The 22,931-nt window shown below is 48.4% G+C and overlaps 1 protein-coding gene across 3 annotated transcripts in view; it reads left to right on the forward strand.

Annotated features, from left to right (window-relative positions):
- The first annotated feature begins 210 nt into the window (after positions 1-210).
- The window catches only part of RESF1 (retroelement silencing factor 1), a 32,313-nt gene continuing 9,592 nt past the window's right edge, over positions 211-22,931 (forward strand). For 2 of the 3 annotated variants that reach the window (XM_008259423.4, XM_008259424.4), the window contains exons 1-2: positions 211-361; positions 1,373-1,463. The gene's annotated coding sequence lies outside the window, so the exon portion shown is untranslated. Of the gene's footprint in view, positions 362-1,372; positions 1,464-14,297; positions 14,496-22,931 lie in introns of all 3 variants that reach the window. The other variant, XM_051850910.2, reaches the window with a different exon arrangement.

Here is a 22,931-nt window from a genome sequence, read left to right on the forward strand (position 1 = left end):
GGCGAAAATAGCTCTAAGGCTTTTGTTTCTGACCGCTGTGCCAAAATTCTGATGCAAATAAGAAGCGAGAGGCTCTTCACGTGGCTCAGCAGCTTTCACCGGAGCCCAGGGAAAGTGCTCTGCAGGGCCAGCGGCGCGGGCCCGGGGCCCTGAGCGCGGCATCTGGGCGGCACTAGGACCGGGAGCGGGGCCGCCCCGCGCCGCACGCCCGGGGCGGGGCTCAGCTGTGCGGGAAGCCGGGGCCGGGCTGCCCGGCCCGCCCCTGGAGGCGGACCCCACTTGACTTAAACTCCGGGGCCGGGAGGCGGCCGCGTTCCCCTGCCTGCCTGCCTGCCGGCCGGGGCTGTCCTCCGCGTCCGCGGTAAGTGGGCGGCCGGGTACCGCGCGGAGCCTCGCTCGCCTCCCGGGGACGGCCAGGCGGGGCGCCGCGGGCCGGGGCCGGGCGCGCTGGCAGCCGCGGGCTTTTGTTCTGCGGCGCGGAGCGAGCGGCGGCCGCGGGCAGCTCCAGGCCCGGCCCCCAGCCCTCCGCGCCCTCGGGCCGCCGCCCGCCGCGGTCGCTGCCCGTCGGGGACGCAGGGGCGGCGGGGCCGGAGAGGACACCGAGCCCCGGGCGCGGGGCGGGGCCCGGGCGGGCGCACGCGGTGTCGCGTCGCGGCGGACCGCTCTCTGTCGCTGGAGTGGAAGAGTGGGGAGAAGAAAAAAGGACCAAAAAACCCCCCACACCTTTGTTTTCCTTTCTGTGTGTCCCCGCCCCTGTGCAGCCGAACCCGGGGCGCGGGCGCTCGGCTCGCGCGTGCAGGCGACCGTGGGCGCGCCCGTGCGGAGGAGCCGGGGTCCCCGTGCGCGAGTTCGCGCCTCGGGCAGCTGGGGCGGCGTCCCGCGGGATGCGCGCTCCCCGGGGACTCGCTCGGTGGGCCTCGAGCGCCTGCCTGCAGGAGGGAAAGCAGGTGATGTGAGTCTGCTCGCCGCACGAGCCGCTCGGCAGCTGCGGGTTTCTGCAGAGCGTGTTGACTCTCAATCAGGATGGAGTTGCACTGAGTGACGTTCCTCCCTGCCCCCTCCAGCCCCGGTAGTCGCGTTCCCTTTCATTAATGCCAAAGGAACATCGCTGAGATGGGACGTTTCTGCTCCGAACTGAGGGAACCCGGAGAAGTGTATGCATTGTAACCTAAGGGAATGGCGTTTTGAGCCCAGATCTGGCTTCTGTCCCGTTCTAGCACCCTTAAGAATGCAGTGTGTTTACTGTGCTTTCAGGGCAACCTTAAGGGACACAGCTGCACAGTCATGTGTCATGTCAGGCAAACGCGTTAGCTAGCGGGTCCTGCCACTCATCACACAGTGATTTTTTTTTTTTTTTTTTTGCTCTCCCTAGAACCAAAGAAGTGTAGATACTGTGTGCACTTAGACTGGCACGTTTGCAGGGCAATGGAAACAAGCTTACTAGAGAAGAGTTCTAGTTGAAGGTAAGTGTGATTTAATCCCCTGACCCTTCCCTTTCAGCGAGTAATTTATCTGTTGTGGAATAAAATGATTAACTCCAGATCAACACCGGTTGAAAATTAACCACAGGACACAATGGGGGTGGTGTTACAGCTGCAGAAGGAACGGGGTAGTTGGTGTGGTGCTGAGGATCCAGCCCTTCATCGCGGCCCCAGAAGGAAGGGGTTGCTGGGGCGGTGGAGTGAGTGGTGGGGGAACCAGTCCTGTGCAGGCCGAGTGATGGTCTCTGGGCATCCACCCTGCAACCCCTTGCTGTGCCACCTTGGGAAGATTGGCCCCTAACTGTGTTCTCATCTGTAAGAGAACAGTAGCACCTACCTCATGGGATTACTGAGACAAGGCACGTGGGTTTCATACACAGAACACGCTTAGAACAGGTCCTGGCACGTAGTAAATGCTCTGTCCATCTTCACTGTCCTCATCATGGGCAGTGTCCCGCCATCTGACAAGCTTACACTATCTTGCAGGAAATTCAGTGCACTCATTTTTACCAGATTCTTGAGCTGTGTGTTGATTAAGCAATCACTGTAGATCCTGCGGGGTCTTTTTATTGGAGGGGGAGGTGGTCCTTCTGTTAGGAAACACCAATCACTTGTTGGCCACAGAAGGTTTTGCCTGCAGCCCTGTTGGAAGCACAGAGTGCCCGCCTTGTGTTCTGTGGAGGTTGGCTTTTTCTGGTTACTTTCTGGATTATCAGCGGTTTATTTCAGGAGCTCTTGCTTAGGGAACTGATCTAGTCCTGTTTCTTTAAAGGTAAATTTCAAGAATCTTTGTTTTGTCTAACCAGGCCAGCTCCCCACCCCCAACTATTCAAGAAGACACAGAAAGCATTCGGTTTGAGATAAAGGAAGAGTCTCTGACCAGCCCTGGCCATAGAAATGCAAGTTAAAGTTTCAGTGAAGAATCCTTGAAAGGAGGAGGAAGTAGTCTAAGGAACCTTGAGAAATTCCAAGAGCATTGTTGTGGGCGGCCCTGCCCTAAGTACTTGCAAATGCTGGGCGCTGGGGGAGGCTGGCCTGCAGAGGCTAGTGTGTCAGTGAGACCAGAACCACGCTTTTGCTGCTCTGTTCGAAGCCTCCCAGAATCTGATGACAACTTAGATTCTCCTGGGATGGATCGGATTACAAGGCTTCATTTATAAATAAACTCTTGTGGTTAAAATTGCAAAGTGTGTTTAAAGAAATTGTATTGTCCAATTAAGTGTTAAGAAACAAAGTATAGTCAGATGGTGTGTGCGTTTTTTTTTTTTTTGGGGGGGGGGGTAAGCCCCAAGGGAGAATTTATTAGGTTACGTAATTTTGAAGTTGTGAATGGAACCAGAATGTGAATCTGAAAGTCTTAAAGACTTTGAACAGAACAGTATCTGTGGCCTCTGCAGAGATGTCAGTAGATCCCACAGCCCTCCCTCCACTGGGCGGTACTGCCCTCTCCAGATGTGTATCTAATCAGCTGCAGGCAGCCTGGAGCAGGGCAAACAGCCGCCGGCTCCACTCTCCACTCTGTGCTTGAGGGTATCTGTGCTCTAACAGGGATGTGCTGAATTTTTTTTTTAAAAAGACTGAGAGATTTCATACAGCATGCATTCATCCAGTATACACTCAGGGTATGGTTTGCTGGTTTTTAGTATGTTAGGGTTTTGCAACCATTACCCCCGTGACCTGAAGAATGTTTTCTTAACCCCAGAACTAGAATCTCCTGGCTCAGCGGTAGTAGTGCCTCATCCTCCCCACCCCAGCCATTCCTGAGCAGACCCTGGTGTAGTTTCCTGTCAGTCTGAAATCGTAGAAGATTTGGTCTACTGTGGTTGTCTCTCTCTAGCACAGTGCTTTCAAGGAATATATGTCATTCCTTTTAATTGCCAAATATTGCCCCATGGGCTGTATCACAGCACGCTTTGTTCATCTCTCCGTCAGTTGGCAGACATCTGGATGGTTCTCCTTCGGGCTGCTGTTAAGAATGATTGAAAGGGATTTAGGGACCTGTGCATTCAGCTCTGTTGGGTCAACACCAGGAGTGGAATTCCTTGGCCATGGAGCTGTGGGAGCCTTCGAGGAACTGGCAGACTTACCCAGAGTATGTGCGTGAGAGTTCCAGCTTGTCCACGTCCATACCAACACTTCCTTTTTTAATGTTTATTTTCTTCTACTTGAACAGCAGAACAACAGAGTGCCTGCAACAGTGAGGGCTGGACCAGGCCAAAGCTGGGAGCCCAGAACGCCTCTTTGGCCTCAGATGTGTGGGTGGCCGTTACTCAGTGCCTGTGCCTTCACCTGCTGCCTCCCAGTGCGTGAGCAGCACGGTGATGAGCAGTAGAGGCGCTTCCAGCACAAGCTGGATCTCTTCCCAGTGCACCCGCAGCCACGTGGCTTCCACGTGTATAAGTCCTGGTGATCCTGAGGTGGTATCCTACTAGGGTTGTGACTTACATGTTCTTGATAGTGAAGTTCTGCCTCTTTTCATGTGGTATCTACCTGTTGTCAAATTGTGAGAGTTTCTTTTAGGAGTTCTTTTTAAAAATAGTTTTTTTTTTTCAAGATTTATTTTTTGCTCGAAACTACTTACAGGGAGGGAGGGAGGGAAGGAGGTGGGGAACGAGAGCTTCAGTCTAGTGGGTTGTTTCCCAGATGCCCCCAATGGCCCCCCAGGCTAGCCTGGCTGAAGCTGGGAGTCTGGAAGTCCATCCTGGGTCTCCCACAAGGGTGTAGAATCCCAAGCACTGGGCCATCTTCTCCTTTTTCAGATACTTTAGCAGGGAGCTGGATCTGACGCATAGTAGCTAGGACGTGGACCAGTGCCTGTGTGTGATGCTGGGGTCATAGGTGGTAGCTTAAGCCGCTGTGCTACAAGGCTGGCCTCAGCCTCTTTCCTTATTAATGACCATAAATGTGAGCTTATTTCTGACTTGTGTTCCGTTAATCAGTGTATGCCTTTTTTAAAGATTTGTTTGAAAGGTACAGTGACAGAGAAGGAGAGAGATCTTCCTTCTGTTGGTTCACACTCCAAGTGTCCCCAACCGCCTGCTGTGGGCCAGGAGCTATGAACTCCATCTGGGTGTCCCACTTGGATGCCAGTGACTGAAGTAATTGGCATTGTTCAGTGCCTTCCCAGGCCCATTAGTTGGATCAGAAGTGGAGCAGCTGGACTTGAACCAGCTCTGCCATAGGAAACGCAGTGTCCCAATCAGTGCCACAACACTGGCTCCAGTCAGTGTGTGTGTTACGGAAGTACTACAAGACCTTGTCAGCGGTACTCAGTTTTGACTTGGGAGGTGTGGGTCTTTCCATGTGAATTTTAGGATCACATTCTTAACCTGCAAAGGTATTACGAACTTGTGAGTAGGATTGCACCAAATCTGTAGTTCCGTTTGGGCAGTGTTGCCTTTTAGGTTTTAGGATTTTTATATGTCCCAGTAAGGCGAGGAGGCGGCTGGTTAAGGAAGAACAGGCTTTTCTTATAGACGGGACAGCAAGACTGACTCTCAAACAGCGAGTGGGCCAGGGGCCAGTGGAGTCTGCAGAGAGGTCCAGCGTGCCTGGACAGAGGGTGAGGCCTTTGAAGTCAGGCTTCCTTCCGCCTGGGTAGTGGGCAGTTGAGTTTCTGAACTCCCGTCTGGGGAGGGTGGGTCTGATAGGACAGAAGACCCCCTTGACGTTTGTTTATGAAGCTGGTTGTTTATGTCTGTGGCTATCAGTGGCATCCGAGGCAGTAAAATCCCACCGTGTCCTTTCAGGGTTCAGATGTGAAGTTAACTATCTCTGTGTCGCAATGGTCTCACTAGTCCTAATTGCCGTCTTAACAGAATCGAGTTTTTCTACCTAAGAATGCAACTGGCTCCTACTTATTTGGATCTTTAGTGCCTTTCAGCACTAAAGTGATACTCAGAGTTTGAATTCCACTTTTGTCAAATTTATTCCTAAGTGTTCTATTCCTTTTGATGTTACTGTTAGTGGAGTTGCTAATTTTCCAGATTAATAGTGAATAGAAATCCAGTTGGATTTTGTATATTGGTTTTATACTGTGCAACAGTTTTTTTTTTACGATTTTTTCAATTTATTTATTTGAGAGGTAGAGGTTACAGAGAATGAGAGACAGAGTGAAAGGCCCTCTCTCCGCTGGTTCACTCCCCAAATGACAGCTACGGCCGGAGCTGCACTTATCCGAAGCCAGGACCCAGGTCCCAGGCCCCTGGGTCTCCCACATGGGTGCAGGGGCCCAAGGACTTGGGCCATCCTCCACTGCTTTCCCAGCCCACTTTCCCAGAGAGCTGCTGCTTAACGTGCTGTGCCACAGCGCCAGCCCCAACTTTTCATCTCTTAAGGCCTCTTTGAGTTGTCTCCTGATAGTTAAGCCCGTGAGTTTGTTCCCTTTGATATCTCCCTTGGGTCATCCTTGGATCATTCTTGGAAGTAAGTCTGGTTCTGTGTGATAAGTCCTTCGTTGATGTCATTGAGCTTAACCAGACTTCTCCATTTCCTGTTTCCTAGCGCAGTCACTCTGGGCGACATTCATGCTCCGTACACTTGGGATGGGTAAAGACTGATGAGAAGGGAGGGGAAGCAGTTTGGCAGGGCTTCGGTAGCCAGCCTAGTGGAGTTGTACAGGATGTAGAAAAGAGGAAGCTGGCGTGGGCATGGTGGCACATGGGCTTAGACCAGTGTTGGGACACCTGCGACCTATGCCACAGTGTCTGGGCTCCAGTCCCAGTCCAGTCCTTCTGATCCAGCTACCTGCTAAAATCCACCGGAAAGGCATCAGATGACGGCTGAAGTACGTGGGTCCCTGCCGTCTGCATGGGCAGCGCGAATGGGTTTCTGACTCCTGGCTTAGGCCCGGTTCAGCTCTGACTGGGAGTGAACTAGTGGATGGAAGACCTGTCTCTCTGTTGATCTATTTTCCAAAAAAGAAAACTTCAACAACAACAATGTAAAAAAAAAATGGAGGAGGAAGAGGAAACGGCCTGTAAGATGGCCCTTGTTCAGGCAACATGCATTTTCATTTTCATTGTGTGTTTTAAATTCTGACTCAGACTGGTTTTCCTTTTTTTACCTTTTTTTTTAAAAGACTTACTTGTTTGAAAGATGAAAGCTGGTTCACTCTCAGATGCCCGCAGTAGCCGAGGTGGGTCCAGGCTGAAGCCACAGCCTGTAATGACATCCAGATCTCATGGGGATGGGGGCCCAGACACTTGGGGGCTGTTTTCTCTGCTGTGTTCCCGGGTGCATTAGCACGACTCTGGATTGGAAGTGAGGCAGCTGGGATTCAGGCCGGTGCTCCCGTATGGAATGCAGCAGGTCGGCCTCCTACGCCGTGTTGCCAGGCCCTCACACTGGTTTCTTACAGTTGATTTTCTTTGGCTGAGTGGAGGTCTGACCCTCTCTCATTACATTGTTGAAAGATAAATTTGCCTGGAACATTCTCTGAAAAACAGGTTTAAGCACGTAAACTGCTTCAGATTTTTCTGATTTTTCTTTGTCATTATTGTGTCTCATTCTTTGCTAATTCACATACATATCTTTTTTCTTATAAGATTTCTTTATTTATTTGAAAGGCAGAGTTACAGAGAAGGAGAAGCTGAGGCAGAGAGAGAAAGGTGTCTTCCATCTGCTGGTTCACTCCCCAAATAGCCGCAACAGCCAGAGCTATGCCAATCCGATCCAAAGCCAGGAGCTTCTTCCAGGTCTCCCACATGGGTGCCAGGGCCCAAGCACCTGGGCCATCTTCCACTGCTTTCCCAGGCCCATTAGCAGGGAGCTGGGTCAGAAGTGGAGCAGCTGCGTCTCCTAGCTGCACGCATATGGGATGCTGCCATCCGTGGCAGAAGCTAAATCTTCTGAGCCACAATGCTGGCCCCATGTATCTGCATTCTTAAGAATTTTGTTTAAAATATCCTGCTAGTTTCATTGTGCTTTCTTTCCTAAGTTTGATATCATTGTAATACTGGCTTCCAGAAACTCAGTTGGGTGAAGTTGGTTCATCTTCTGTTTTGGAAAAGCGTGTATCATTGGTCCGAAATTTTTAAATTTTTCGTGTGATCCCCCAGTGAATCTGAGCCGATGTGTGTTTTCCGGTGAGTAGTGATAGTGGAGTGGGATTCTCCGCGAGGCAGGACCCCGAGGCTCCAGCAGGAAGCAGTGCGGATTTGTGCAGGCACTGGTCAGTGCACGTGCATCCACGGCTGAGCCAGCAACAGAGAAGGAAATGGCCCGCTGTGCCCCTTCACAGACAGCTGCTGTTCCCTGCGCATTTTCAGTCCCTCTGTCTGTGGTTACGTATGTTCTGATTGGACGCTCTGAGGGGCAGGTGTACACTTAACACTGCTTCGGCTGTGTTCTTCCTTCGCTCTCTGAAAGCCCCCCTCACCGCACGTTCCTGAAAGCCCCTACCACATCGCCCCTTCCGCCTGTTCCCACTTAGAGTTTACTTCCTCTTGCTTGTGTTCTGAGAGGGGCCTCTGCCACGTGAGGAGAACCTGATTGATTTGTGGTAAATAAAGGAGACAGTGAGAAGCTGTGGTTCCCTCCTGAAGCTGCCTGTCTAGTGGTCTGCGAGGGCTTTTGTTGCGAGCGTTCGGGGCATGTCCAGGATGCAGGGGAGGGGAAGTGGAAGCCCGCTTCCTGCTCGCGGACACAGCTTGTTTGTTCACATCAGTCAGTCCAGCTGCCTTCCTGTAGCTGCAGCTTTCCCTCGTCCCTGGAAGTTGGAGCCGCCCTGACCCCCATGCAGTGCAGGCAGAGCGCCCCCGGAACACCCCTCAGGAAGACGCGTGCTCAGAACTGGTTCCAGATCCTCGCCCTGATCTACCGCCCCCTCCTGCAGGAAATGGATCCCCGGCTGCTTCCTCAGGCACGCTAGCAGGGAGCTAGATCGGAAGTGGAGCAGCCGGGACTTGAAGTGGGGCCGGTTTGGGATAGCAGTGCAGGCAGCAGCTTTACCCGCTGGGCTCCGGCTCTGGCCCCTATTGACAAATAATTTACCAATCAAGCGATTGGAGTGATTAGGCTTTTGAACTTGGAGTTTGTTCAGCTGCTGTCTCAGCTGGTAAAACAGCCTCGAGTAAAGGTTTCTGGAATTTTTTTGGGCTTTTTAATTGGCCCTTATCTGTCTCTTGCCTCAAGATCGTCGATAAAGGGGTGGGGTTGGGGGACAGACCAAACTATAAGAGGATTTTCCCATGTGCTTTTCTCAGCTTCTGCAGTTAACCCTTAGCTATCTCTTGCCTTAGTAGTATTCCTTTATAATTTTATGTTACGGCTAAAGATTGGTGAGTAACACCCCTATTTCATCCCTGATTTTATTGAGTATTCTCTTTCCTTGGTTGGTCTAGCTAAGTAGGTATCAATTGTGAGCTTTTCAAAGACCCGGCTTGTGATTTTGTTGTTTTTCTCTGTTTTCTTATTCTCCCTGCTAAAGTTTGACAGCAAAGAAATGCAGTGTGTGACGACCACAGGAAAAGAAAAGCCCGAGGGAAGTCCGGGGAGAGTCCAGGATGGGCTGCGAGAGCCTAGGCACGCGTGGTCTCAGGAAGCGTAAGCGTGTGTGCCTCAACAATTGGAAAGCAGCACTAGTTTGCGTAGGTTATGTCAATAAAATACTTTCATTAAAAAGTGATGGCTTTTTACATGTTAACAGATAATTATTGGGAAACTACAGGAGGCTGATTATTGAGCTTAGTGAGCAGGATGCTGCGTGAGCGGCTGCATCCCATATCACAGTGTCTAGGTTTGAGTCCCAGCTACCCTCTGGACTCGAGCTGTCTGACTGTGTCCACCCTCGGAGGCAGCAGGTGATGGTACAAGCCCTGGGGATGCAGGGATGCAGGGATGCAGGTAGTGGTCTGGACTCCTGGCTTCGATCTGACCCAGCCATGGCTGTTGTGGGCATTTGGGGACTGAACCAGCGGCTGGAAACTGTTGCCTCTCTGACTTTCAGATAAAATATAAATTAAATGAATTTTTAGCGATTTAGAGTTTAAACTTGGCATTCAGATACTTCAGAGAATGTGCCTGATTGAGCAAACATGGAATTCTGCTAGAGATCTAGGTTTGTGGATTTGGTTGTCTGGAGACAAGCATTGAGCCCTTAGTAGTGCTTTCAATGCAGTAGAGTAAGTGTCACCCATCAGTTGATGGTCACCCTCATCTGGGAGGCGTTTCTCACTCTTTCTTGCTGTTTCATCCTAACTGTAGAATGCCTGGCTTCCGCATATGATAGCACATTAGGTCCCATTGCATTCGGTTTTGTGTTCAAGTCTCTGTGTGCTTTTGTTATGTGTCTCATAGATACTAATACTGCTTATTTCTTACAGGCATTATTTAATAATACTGTCTGCTTTGGGATTGTCTGTGCTAGTTCAAGACTGACAGTATTAAGGAAGCTGCTTGGTTGACAGTTTCTCAATTAAACTATGTTCTTTGCATTGGGTGGATACAAAATCATTTTAAATAAATAGTTCTTTAGTTTTCATGAGATCTTTAAGAAATTGGACTGAGTAGTTACATTTATTGCTCCTTGCAGCCATTCCCTTTAATCTTTCCCCCACTTTTTTTTTTGTTTTAAAGATTTTATTTGAGAGGTAGTTACAGACAGTGAGAGGGAGAGACAGAGACAGAGAGAAAGGTCTTCCATCTGCTGGTTCACTCCCCAAATGGCTGCAACAGCAGGAGCTGTGCCGATCTGAAGCCAGGAACCAGGAGCTTCTTCCGTGTCTCCCACATGGGTGCAGGGGCCCAAGGGCTTGGGCCATCTTGTACTGCTTTTCCGGGGCGTAGTGGAGACCCGGATTGGAAGAGGAGCAGCCGGGACTCAAACCGGCGCCCATATAGGAGGCCAACCTCCTGTACCACAGTGTTGTCCTCATTATATAAAGTTTAAATCCCAAACCTTTCAAACCTAAAGATGACTTGGTAAGTTTTTTTTTTTTTTTAAATATAAGTTCTCCAGGGGCCTGCTTGGTGGCTGAATGGATTATGTTGCTATGTGAGACCTCTACATCCTTATTGGAGTGCCAGTTCAAGTTCTGGCTGCTCTGCTTCCCATCTGGCTCCCTGCTAGAGAATATTGGGAGTCAAAGAAAGATGGCCCCGGTTCTTGGGCCCCTGCCTCCCTGGTAGGAGACTCACGTGGAGTTTCTGGCTCAGCTTCCAGTAAGTGGAAGGTCTCTCTCTTTGTCTCTCTCTGTGTCACTTGGCCTTTCAAATAAATTTTTAAAAACCTAAAAAATAAGTTCTTTAGATGATGAAACGTCACATTTTATTTGTCTCTTTTGTGTCTACCAGAACAGTTGGTCAGCACAATACTTACATCAGAAGAGTTTTCAATAATATATTTTTAAGACTTGTTTATTCAAAAGGCAAAGTGAGAGGGACAGAGACAGTAACGGATCTTCCATGTGCTGGTTCACTCTCCAAATAGCTGCAACAGTCCAGGCTTGGCCCGGAAAAAGCCAGGAGACAGGAGCTTCATCCGGGTCTCCCAAGTGGATGACAAGAATCTAATTGCTTGATTGTCACCTGTCGCATCCCTTGATTGGACCCTGATTGAAGAACTGAACTCGGGCAGTCTGGTATGGGACACAGGGCATTTGTGGTTGTCATTTTTGTCTTAGGAGAACTTAGATGTTCTTAGGGTTTATGTAACCATCCTTAACTATTTTGACAATATGGTCTGTTGACTTAAGTTTCTCAGAAAACATGCATAAACATTCAAAAGTTAAATGGAAGGAAAAGCTACAGGATTTATTCATCAAGCAAGTATTTATTGACTGTCAGACGAGCGGTGAGAATATCCTGGACAAAACCGAGTCCTGGTGCTCCTTGAAGACTCCTCCACTCTGGCATAGTGCTTATTGTTGGATTTATTACTGCAACTTTATTGCAAGACTACATGTTGCATTGGCATCATGGTGTCGTAGTTGAGCTGCAGCCTGCAATGATGGCATCCCATATGGGTGCCAGTTTGTGTCCTGGCTGCGCTACTTCTGATCCAGTTCCCTGTTAATGTGCCTGGGAAAGCAGTTGAAGATGGGGCAGCTTCTTGGTTCCCTGTACCCAAATGGGAGACCTGGCAGAAGCTCCTGGCTCCTAGCTTTGGCCTGGCTCAGGCCTGGCTGTTAAGGCCATTTGGGGAGTCAATAAGTGGATGGATGTTCTCTTTCTCTCCCTCTTTAACTCTACCTTTCAAATAAATAATAAAAAATCTTAAAAAAAAAAAAAAAAGACATGTTGAAATTGTTAATCGCCAGGGAAGTAAGAACAAATGAGAGTGGATATTAGAGTAAGCTTATTTTTATGGACTGCTTTGTTCTTTGCAACAGTAAAACAGGGTAAATGTGGCAGTGTAGTAGCTGTCCATCCTGGCTGGTGGTGATGTGAGAATCTGGTTCTGTTTGGTTTTGGGTCGGGACCATGCGAATGCGGAAGGGCAGGCAGAGAAGCAGTTGACTGAGGCTAGAGCGCCCTCCCGCATGAGGGAGGCGTTCCAGAGGAGGGTTGTCATTGGGGAGAAGTTGGATCCTTTGGGCCGTGTGGAAGCTTGCACAGGGTTCTGCAAATATGTCGTTGGTGTTACTGGTGAGTTGACACGTGGAGTTGGACAGGTGCAGCTGTAACAGCATCCTCTCTTGCTGTCGGCTTCTCCGTCTCGTTTCTGAGCAGCGAGGCGTTTTGTTCCAAGCGTGTCCCCCTGTACTACAGGCCTGCGTCTCTTGCGTCTTCATCCCTTTGTGTCCCTGACTATGAACCTCAGGCCTCCGCCGTCTCCCTTCTCTGTCACTAGGCGCTTAACTGCCCTGCCCCATGCACAGACCGTGGCAGTAGGGTAAGGAGCGGTTTGGGCAGCAGTGCAGAGCCCGTCTGGAAAGGTTTCTGTGAAGGTGGAGAGCTGAGAAAACGTGGGAGCTGGAGAGGTAGTTACTGTGCTGCTGTGAGAGCTCTGATGTAGACACAGGGTGAAGCCAGGGATGAAGGAGAAGGGAATGGGACTTTTTTGTTTGTTAAATCTTTAAAAAGATTTATTTATTTGAAAGAGAGAGGGAGATCCTCCATCGGCTGGGCCGGGCCAAAGCCAGGAGCCAGGAGCTTCATCTGGGTCTCCCACGTGGGTACAGGGGCCCAAGCACTTGGGCCGTCACCTGTTGCTTTTCACAGCCCTTTAGCAGGAAGCTAGATTGGAAGAGGACCATGCGGCACATGAACCTGTGCCAATATGGGATGTTGGCGTCTAAGGTGGCAGCAGCTTTCCCCACTATACCATTGTTAGGGTCCGAAAAAGCCCACCGCCCCGAGGAACTACTCCAAGAGACTTTTCTCTCATGCAACCAGCAAAGGGTTAAATTTATTGATCCAACATGTTGGGGCCCTCTGAACCTACAAGGACAGAGGAGCCCCGAGGAACTACAGCATAGGGTTTATAAAGGCAAAAACCGCAAAATCGGGAGGGGGGAGAGAATACACGGTTGCTAAGCGGTTGCTAAAATCTTACAATCAGCAATTATGATCTTAAGACATAGACAAATCACATCTTCATTATTAGCCCAGGTAACCCAGGTGCAACCTTTCTACTTTTAAGCTTGAGCAATCACGCTAGGGGGTTTCTGTGCTCTGCCAAGGGTGATGTAGTGCGCTGCTATTGTCCGACTATTTGAGATCATAGTTTCAGACCAGAGTCTCACGGTGGGGGGTGCTTTCCCAGAATGGAGTCTCAAGTGCTCCAGAATGGAGTCCCTACTGTCAAGGTGCTACTTTACTGTTTTATTTTCACAGCTGCACCAGGAAGGTTTAAACCTGTAAGCTTAAGCTTAACTTTTTACACCCGCACATATATAATTTTAACTCTTCACCATTATGCCAGCCCCTGTTTATTTTGAAAACAAAAGCAGGCAGCCACACAGAGAGTGCCCATCTCTGGTTTACTCTACAAATGTTACCAACAGCCAGGACTGGGCCAGATGAAAACTGCGAGCTGGGAACTCAGTCCGTGTCTCCCATGTGGTGGCAGTCACTCCGTCATCGGAGCCTTTGCTTGCTGCCTTCCAGGGTCGGCATGAGCAGGAAGCTGGGAGCTGGGACTTGAACCCAGGTCCTGCAGTGTGGGATGTGAGTGTCTTAACTGGTGGGCTAATCCCTGCCACAGGTATGGGCTTATTTATTTATTTATTTAAAGATTTATTTCAAAGAGTTGCACAGAGAGAGAAGGTGAGGCAGAGAGAGAGAAAGAGAGAGAGGTCTTCCATCCACTGGTTCACTCCCCAGATGGCTGCAACAGCTGGAGGTGGGCAGATCCAAAGCCAGGAACTGGGAGCTTCTTCCTGGTCTCCCACGCAGGTGCAGGGGCCCAAGCACTTGGACCATCTTCTGTTGCTTTGCCAGTTCATTGTAGAGAGCTGGGTTGGAAGTGGAGAAGCTGGGGCTCAAACCGGTGCCCATGTGGGATGCCGGCACAGCAGGTGATGGCTTCATCCACTATGCCACAGCGCCGGCCCCAGGAATGGGGTTTTTAATGTTGAAATTTGATAGGAGATGGGCCAGTTTTGTCATTGTAAGTGCAGTTTTGACTTAGGAGTCTGTGTTTCATGCTTTCTTGGGGCAGGTAGATGACAGAGGATGCTGTTTGTTGAAGGAAGTATGCCGGAGATGGCGTGTGGGGACCAGGAGTACAGAAAAGGACTTAAACAGTGGGAAAAATAAATCACTTTTAGTGTAAGTCAGAGTTCAATAAAACATGGTAGACTCGTAGGCAGTGTTTTTAAAGTTATGCTGATGAAGTAACATTAGCTTGTGGCTTTTGATTTTTTTCCTCAGAAAACTTGAGCTGTTACCTGCGCATTTTTATAAAAGTTATTTGAAAGGCAAAGTGAAAGAGGAAGTGACAGAGAGGAAGAGATCTTTCATCTGCTGGTTTGCTCCCCCAGTGGCCAAAACAGCCAGGGTTGGTTCAGGCCGAAGCCGGAAGCCCAGAACTCTGTCCAGGTCTCTCCCATAGACGTGGCAAGGCCCCAGGTACTTGAGCCATCTTAAGCTTCTTTCCCAGGTTGGAATCTGAGTCGCCAGGACCTGAACTGACACTCAAATGGGATGCCGGCATTGCTAGGGGCAGATTAACCTGCTGTGCCGTGACGCTGGCCCCCAGAGCAGATTCTTACGTTCAGCTGCACTTGATCTTGTCAGGTGAGCACCATCTGTGCCACAGGTGTGGGTGACAGGTGAGTGCCAGTCTTGCCGCTGGTACGGGTGATGGGAGGTGTGCGGCAGAGGTTTCAACCAGAATTGATAACCGGACCATAAAAACCGTGCTGCTTGTGATCTTTATTATGACAGTTCCAAAAGTTCCAGCAGCACCTTCCATCCCAAAGTAGGGACTGCTGACTTGGAGACCGATTATCCAGCCCTTCGATTTGTAGTGCGTCATGCATTTGTCTCTGGTCTACTCTGGGCAGTTGGACTTGGGGTCTCATTACCCTTGAGTAATGTCAGATTCTTTCCAGGGTGGCTGCGGCATCTTCACAGACCTCTGTTCCATCCCCTCGCTCTGTGGAGTTCCAGGTGCTTTTATGATCAGTTTTTTTTTTTTTTTTCTTTTGTGTCAGCAAAGGAGAGGGAGAGAAAACAGAAGAACTCCAGAGTTACACATATGGGATGATGGAATCACAGGTGGTAGCTTAGCCTGTTGGGTCACCATGCCTGACCGTTTTGAGAGCATTTCTGTTGTGTCAATTTAGGTTTCCAGTTTTTGTTTCTGATACATCATGCATTTGTCTCTGGTCTACTCCTGGGAGTTGGACTTGAGGTCTCATTACCCTTGAGTAATGTCAGATTCTTTCCAGGGTGGCTACTTTATATCACAGACCACCACTTGCTGCTCCTGTCACTGTCAAATTAGAGTTGGGTTTTGCTGGCGCCGCGGCTCACTAGGCTAATCCTCCGCCTAGCGGCGCCGGCACACCGGGTTCTAGTCCCAGTTGGGGCGCCGGATTCTGTCCCGGTTGCCCCTCTTCCAGGCCAGCCCTCTGCTGTGGCCAGGGAGTGCAGTGGAGGATGGCCCAGGTGCTTGGGCCCTGCACCCCATGGGAGACCAGGAAAAGCACCTGGCTCCTGGCTCCTGCCATCGGATCAGCGCGGTGCGCCGGCCGCAGCGCGCCGGCCGCGGCGGCCATTGGAGGGTGAACCAACGGCAAAGGAAGACCTTTCTCTCTGTCTCTCTCTCTCACTGTCCACTCTGCCTGTCAAAAAATAAAAATAAAAAAAAAAAATTAGTTGGGTTTTACTCTGCTTTCTTGGTATTGTCAGTTGTAAAGCCTACTGGTGTTAATGAGTACTTTTCAAAAAAGTGTCTTTACGAAGTGTCTGGTTAAGTCTTACTCTGTCTTTTAAAAGATGTTTTATTTATTTGAAAGAATGAAGGGGGCAGAGAGCATGCGAGCACACCTGCCTTTTCCTGGTTCACTCAGAGCGAGAGCAAGAGCGAGCAAGAGAGCGGGAGCCTGCCTTCCCTGGCTTCACACCTTAAATGGCTGCAACAGATGGGGTAGGGCTGGGCATTGCTGAAGGAAGCAGCTGCATCCAGATCTTTGGTGGCTGGAACCCAGGTGCTTGAGCCATCATCTGCTCTTTGCCCTGTGCGTTAGCTGGAAGCAGGATTAGAAGTGGAGTAGCCAGGGTTCCACCTGGCACCCGGATAGGAGATGTGGGCAGCCCTCCAGGCAGCAGCTTAATCCACTGCACCACAGTGCTTGCTCCAAGTCTTAGCCCAAGTTTGTTTGGTCTACATTTTTCTAAGACATTGTCTAGTCCAGATATGTAAGCTTTTGTTATACCAAAAAGTTTGTGGAAGTAGTTTATTTTGGTACAGATATGTTTTTCATGGTACAGAAGTTTAAATCTTGCCTCCTCATGTGTTGTGTGTTTTCTCATTCAGTGACTTGTTTTTTCACTCCCTCAGTGATGTTTTGGAGTAAATAGAAGTTGTTAATTTGGTGCATTCCATGTTGTGATTTTTTCCCCCTTACAGCCAATGTTTTTTGTGCCATTTTACCAAATCTTTCTTGGATGTCCACTTGACCCAGGACCGCTCATTGAGGAGATCTTTTAACTACCTTTGTAATAAATCAGATGTCCAGACAAGAGATTATCTTTGTCCTCCTCGTCCCCTGTTTTTTGCATTTTCTTTTATTTTTAGAACCAGCTTATACATTTCTATCAAGTCCTTTTGGAATTTTTATTGGGATGGCATTGAATCAGTATGTGAGTTTTAAGATAATTGGCATCTTTAACATTCAAATTTGTGAACATGGTATGCGTTTAACACTTAGGTCTTTGCTAATTTTGCTCCTGGACTCATAATGGGGTTGTCTCTTGGTAAGCCCATCATAATTAAAAAAAAAAAATGCATTTAATACACCTAAGCTTCCAAACATCATATCTTAGCTTAGCCTGCTTAAAATACGCTCAGAACACTTGGTTCATCTTACAGCTGAGCAGTATCTGGCATGAAGCCTGTTTTATAATAAAGCATTGATTGTTGTTGTCCTGAAATGCTGGCAGCTCAGTGCCCCGTGGAGTATCCGGCGTTTACCTGCTGAGCACACGCGTGGCCGGCTGGGAGCTGCAGCTGCTCGCTGAGTGCTTCGCTGAATATTGCTAGCCTGGGGGGAAGTCCTGGTTCACACTGACAGGGCCGTGCGTTGATTTTGCACCATTGTAAAGTCACAAATTTTAAATCGGAGCCATCTGTGTTTAATTTTATGTGATATTGAAAATGGTTTTTTGGGTTTGAAATTATTGCTGGTATGTTTCTATACTGACCTTGTTTCCAGAGATTTTAATAAATTGTAACAGTATAGCCAAAAGATCTGTGGATTGTTTTGGATATTCTATATAGATTTGACGTTGGTTTGATGTTTTCCTCTCTGATTCTTACTGTATGGATTTTTTTCCCTATTCTTATGGCAGCTAGAATTTCCAATACAGTGATGAATAGGTGTGATAGGGACTTATTTGTTCTTACTGTAAAATTTTTAGCTGCCATTTATCACTACTAGGGAAGTTTCTTTTTATCCTTAGTTTGATACTATTCTTTTGTTGAAGAAAATTGGGACTTAATTTTACTTACTTGAAGGGCAGAGTGATGGAGAGAGGGAGGGGCAGACACAGAGGCAAAGGTCTTCCTCCTGTTTTTTCAGTTCCCAAATGGCTGCAGTAGCTGGGGCTCACCCGGCTGAAGCCAGGATCCGGTATCCCCAACCAGTGCTGAGGAGTTGCCAGCATCCCAGCAATTGGCTTAACCCATCGCGCCACAAAGCCAGCGCCAGAACAGTTGTTCTGGTAATGAATGGGTGTTAGGTTTATCGGAACTTACCTTGCACGTGTTTGTGTCTCTTACCACTGGGCTACTGGGAATTAGTTTTAAAATGTAAAACGTGTCCCCAAAATGAACGCTTCATCCTTAGGTGGTGGTAGAATGCTCCTCTAAGGCTGCACAGACCTGGAGATGCCTGTAACAAAGTCTCTCTGCTAGGATGCTCTTAGTTTGGGTCAGTACTGGTTTGGTGTAGTGTTCAAGGAGTTTGTCCATTTCACTTAAATTTCATATATGTTAATGTAAAGTTACCAAAATACGTACTTAACATTTTAATGACCAAAGCATATAGTGGTAACCTCTCTTCTCAACTGTTGTATTTTTCCATGATTTTTTTTAAAAGATTTATTTATTTATTTGAAAGTCAGAGTTAAACAGAGAGATGATAGGCAGATATATATAGAGAGAGGTCTTCCATCCGCCGATTCACTTCCCACAATGCCCGCAACGGCCTGAGCTGCACTGATCCAGAGCCAGGAGCCAGGAGCTGGGAGCTTCTTCTGGGTCTCCCGTGTAGGTGCAGGGGCCCAAGCACTTGGGCCATCTTCTACTGCTTTCCCAGGCCATAACAGAGAGCTGGATTGAAAATGGAGTAGCCAGGTCTCGAACCAGTACCTAAATGGGATGCTGGCGTTTCAGGCCAGGGCATTAACCTGCTGTGCCACAGCGCCGGCCCCCTTTTTCCATGATTAATGTTGTCGGGGTGTGTTGATTTTTTTGTTATTCTTTGTGAAGAGCCAACTTGTAACATACCTAATCACTTTTTTCTATTTTAGTTCACTCTACCTTCCTTCCTTTCCTTGAATTAACTTGTTCTTTTTTCCAATAAATGTGGAAAGCATTTCAACTTTTTTTTTTTTTCAAGTATATTTAACTTTGACAATTATCCTGTTACAAGTTCATTGCTTGTTTTTTTTTTTAGCTATTTGGCAATTTTCAAGACTTTTCCTATAATTTAGATTGATTCCACTGTAGATTAATGGATTCGTCTGAATGATTTTTTAGCTAATTACTTTTTGGAAGGGGAGAGAGTGAATGAAGTCTTACTCACTGGTTCCTTCCTCAAATGTCAGGCACATCCCAGCTGTTCGAAGAGCTGGGAACATCTCTAAAATTAGTGGCCTGAATCCAAACACTTGAACCTTGACCACTGCCTCCCAGGGTCTGTGTTGTTAGAAAGTTGAAGTTAGGAGCTGGGACTGAGTATCAGCCAGGCACTGGGATGCAGGGTGCAAGCATCCTGAACAGCATCTTAACCACCAGGCCAGAGGTCCACCGCCTAAATTATTTTATATCTGAGGTTATTGGTAAAAATTCTGTTGTACTTGGAAAGAATTTATATTTTGTCGTTGTTGGGTGTAGTGTTAATGTTTAATTTTTATATTCTATCCCCCCCATCATTTAGTGAGAATCCATTTTTACATATGTCAGTGTACTGTTAATGAGAGTGGAATAAACTGCTTCATCTTTTTCGGAAGACAGTTTGTTACACTTGATCAAAGTACTTCTGATGACTTCTGACACAAGATTTCAGCCCTAGAAATTCCCCAAATAAAATTAGCCCAAATAATGTAAAAGCAAGGATGTTCAATGTCAGAGATACTTTGGTTGGGTTGTGTTTTGTTTTGTTTAATTGTTTTAGATTTATTTGAAAGGCAGGATGAAAGAGGGAGAGAAAGTCTTCCATCTGCTGGTTCACTCCTCAGGTGGCCACAACAGCATGGTTTGGGCCAGGCAGAACTCAGGAACTAGAAATTTCGTCTGGGTCTGTCACGAGAGTGGCAGCAGCCCAAGTACCAAGGCCATCACCTGCTACCTTCCCAGACATGTTATCCTGGAGCTAGATTGGAAGCCCAGCAGCCTGGACTCCACGCAGCATTCCCATGTGGGATGCTGGCCGCCTAGGTGGTGACTTAGCCTTTGTGCCACAACACTGGCCCCAGTGTCAGATAGTTGATAAGAGCAAAACTTAAACCAGGTGTCCATCACTTGAAGACTAGTTAAATGGTAGTGTGAACAAACAGTATTCCTCTGCATTCACACTGTATTTCTCATTTATTTGAGAGAGTTAGAGGCAGAGGGAGGGAGAGACAGAGAGAAAGGTCTCTGCGCTGGTTCACTCCCCAAGTGGCCACAATGGCTGGAGCTGGGCCATTCTGAAACCAGGAGCCAGGAGCTTCCAGGTCTCCCACGCGGGTGCAGGGGCCCAAGCACTTGGGCCATCTGTCAGTGTTTCTGAGGCCATAGCAGAGAGGTGGATAGGAAGAAGAGCAGCCAGGACTCAAACTGGTGCCTGAATGGGATGCTGGCACCACAGGCAGAAGCTTAGCTTACTGTCTCACAGTGTCAGTGCACATGCTGCACCTGTAATACCACCAACCAGGTGGCCTGCAGTTCAGTTCTAACTGAACTATCTTCCTGGAGTCAATGTCAGATCAGACCAGAACTCAGTTTCACAGCCTGTCCTTACATGTGACTCCCAGAAGATACGTTGGGGATTCTCCTGATACCCCTCCTAGGGTTTGGGAGTGTGCAAGAATGACTCTCAGAACTCAAGGAGATGCCATGCTGACATTTATTCTACAGGATGTAGCCCAGGAAGAGCTAGATGGAAGGTGTGCATAGGGCAAGGCACTGCAAGGTAGGGGTACTTCCTGTGTTCTCTGCGCATGCCCCCTTCTGCCGCCAGTTTGCTCACCGGCCTTGAGTGAAGCTCACTGAGCACATCTCACGTAAGAGCTTACTTAGCCTTTAGCTTTCCCCTCCCTTTATGGAGTGGAGCTGGAAGCTCCAGCCCTGAGCTCACAAGGTGTGTTGCAGCCCCACCCTGGGGCTGTCCAGCCCCCTGTAACTCCACTCAACATAAAGTCAAGTGTGAGCTGAAGACGCTGCTCCAGAGTAACAGAACCACCGCGGTCACTTGGGAAAGGCAGACATTGTAGGAGCTTAGTGCTTGGGACCAGAGACAAAGACAAAGTCTTTTTCTTGGTATGCTTGTCGCCAGTGCCTACTGTCACTCAGCTCAACAGGGCTTAAGGGTGACGTGTCGGAGCACGGGGAAGAAGGAACACACGGACACACGACTGTCTTTCCGATGAAAGGTTGTTATTGCCCACACCAGTTCACACTAGGGGTTCACTACTCTGCATACCAGTCTGTGTAGTTATATTCATTAATCCACAGACCATAACACACACCTACCATCGAAGCAGTCTCAAAGCCAATCCAACTATAGTAATATAAGTACAGCAAAGAATATGGCATTATTCTTAATCATAGGGTCGAGGCACATTCCTTCATATTACACATGGCTAATATCTTTATAAATGCTGCATTCTCAACATTCATTTCATGATCACAAAAAGTCCAGAGTACGAAGTCTCTGTTACCACTCGGAGAGATGGATCTCGGAACAGTCGCTTCCAGGCAAAAGTTGTAGGATGACTGTCACTCTGGGCAGTAGGCTCTGAGTTCCCAGGCGGACGGCAAGGTGAGGGGTTGGAGAGGTCCCCTGCAGTTGGGTCTGGCAGCAGGCTGAGAGTTGTTGAGGTGTGGGCTCTGGTGGAGTTTGGTCCTGTTGTCACCTTGTGCTGCTGCAGAAGTAGTGAGCTGGCTTTTCAGCTCCAGGTACATCAAGATCTAGAGGTTCACACGTACTGGGCCATGATCCCCAAGGGGATGGAGAGTGCTGGAAAGAGCTCTCCTGTATCCTTGCCACTCCAGGGAAAAAGGCCCCTGGTGGGGGTCTGGGTGTCAGTGCCATTACGGAATTTCCCGGGTGCCATCAGCTGTGTCCGGTGCTGTCAATCACTGTGCTATTATTGAGGGGACTTGGGGTTATCGTCCTTAGCCAGTTACCATACTGTCTGGAGGTGTCTGTTCAGTCTGATGGGGAGATGTTTTTCTTTGCAGACACTAAACAGCATAAGTGATGTCATCAGCTCCTAGCTTAGCATAAGTAACTCCATTCTTATTTTAGCTTGTTTGTGGTTAGTGGTGCTCTGTAACCCATTTGGGACTACCATGAATTTCTCCATGGTCCACCTCTTATTGTTGGATAAGCAGTGATCCATGACCTGTGTTTGGGATTCCTGTGGGATTCCCCACAATGCTGCAGGTGGTAGACCCATAATTTGCAGTGTTGTACAGGCAGTCAATTAGATGGTTGTTTTATGTGTAATGAAATGCAACATCCTAGGTATAATCAGTAAATACAGGCAAATTGCAGACAGTGTATTTGATAGGATTCTATTCATTTTAAAAAATTTTGCTTATGGATTAGGTGTTTTTTTTTTTTGTTTTGTTTTTTTTTGGATTTATTTATTAGAAAGGCTGAGTTAAAGAGAGGCAGCGGGAGCAAGGGAGAGAGGTCTTCCATCCTCTGGTTCACTCTCCAAATGGCTGCAACAGCCTGAGCTGGATCCAATCAAAGCCAGAAGCCTGGGGCTTCCTCTGGTTCTCCCACATGGGTGCAGTGTCCCAAGAACTTGGGCGATTTTCTGCTGCTTTCCCAGGCACATTAGCAGGGAGCTGGATGGTGAGTGGAGCAGTCAGGACTTGAACCTGCACCCATAGGAAATGTCAGCACTGCAGGCAGCTGCTTTACCCACTGTGCCACAGTGCGGACCCCATGTTTCCTGTTTGCTTATGCCTAGACATTTGTGAGAAAGATAGGTAACATCGTATGTATACTCCTGCCATTTCTAAATTAAGCATGAATGCTAAGAGTTTCTTAGCTATGTTTTGGAGCCCTTTTTTTTTTTTTCCTTCTAATAGTGAACGTGGCTCATTTAGATTATAGAGCTTGTTGAAATAAGTGAAAGCAGGGACTGGCATTGTGGTTTTCAGTGAGTTAGACTGTTGACTGTAGCACTGGCATCACATAGTGGAGTACCAGCTTATGTCCTGGCTGTTCCACATCCAGTCCAGCTCCATGCTGATGCACCTAGGAGGGCAGTGGAAGATGGTAGTGTTTGGGCCTCCGCCCCCCATGTGGGAGACTTCACTGGAGTCCTGGGCTGTGGGCTTAGACCTGGCCTGCCCTGGCCTTGGCCACTGCAGCCATGTGGGGTGAGAGCCAG

Source organism: Oryctolagus cuniculus, chromosome 9, assembly GCF_964237555.1.
Source record: "Oryctolagus cuniculus chromosome 9, mOryCun1.1, whole genome shotgun sequence".
Classification (NCBI taxonomy): Eukaryota; Metazoa; Chordata; class Mammalia; order Lagomorpha; family Leporidae; genus Oryctolagus; species Oryctolagus cuniculus.